Genomic DNA, 874 nt, shown 5'->3' with positions numbered 1-874 from the left:
TCTTTAGGACTAAGAAAGCATTGCTTTTGTAATCTTGAGTGGGGCTCTGTAGGCACCTTTAGCTTCACTGGGAGAATGGGCCTCCTGTCCTGTTTTCAGTGATGTCATCTCCTCTGAAAGCAGTTACTAGCCTTGTACACTGTCTGTGACCTGAAAACAAGCCCTGTGAAGTCCAAATGAAGTTGGGAATGCTCAGACAGTCAAAGATAAAACTGGATGCAGGAAAAATCACCTTGAGAGAAGAAGCTCCTCTGTGTACCTCACTCTTTCTGTCCATGTTAGCAGTAGCAACTGTGCACCATTCCTTCATTCTCTCCGCATTATACAAGGCTTTATGCATGGCTACCATGATATTCTGGCTTCTTTTTTTTTCATCCAGATGATTTCATTGGCTTAAGGTACTCCTTCCAGTGAGGACCTCTCCTCAGTCAGTCTTACCAATTTACATCAGCAGCTATAAATCTATAAATCACTTCTAGTAACCCAGCGAGTGAACTAATGACTACTCTTAAAACAGAACTCTTACTGGCACTCCGTTCAGAAACCTTCAAGAGCTCATAGTTCAAAGTCCTCTGCCAGGCTTTCATGGCTCTCTATATTCAGGGCCCACCCATTCTTGTGGAGTTGTTTCAGTTGTGTGCAACTCATGACCCCATTTTTTGGCTAAGATACTGAAGTGGTCTGCCATTTCCTTTTCCAGCTCATTTTACAGATGAGGAAAGTGAGGCAAACAAGGTTAAGTGACTTGTCTAAGGTCACCCAGGTAAGTGTCTGAGGAAGGATTTGAACTCAGGATGATGGATAAGTCTTGCTGACTCCAGGCTTTGTACTCTATCCACTACACTTCCTTGCTGCCCAATCTCCCTGTAATATA

Source organism: Petaurus breviceps, unplaced genomic scaffold (assembly GCF_028583685.1).
Source record: "Petaurus breviceps papuanus isolate PSGF00001 unplaced genomic scaffold, PetGlider_PUasm1.0 138, whole genome shotgun sequence".
Taxonomy (NCBI): Eukaryota; Metazoa; Chordata; class Mammalia; order Diprotodontia; family Petauridae; genus Petaurus; species Petaurus breviceps.
Note: the sequence above shows the minus strand (reverse complement) of the source record.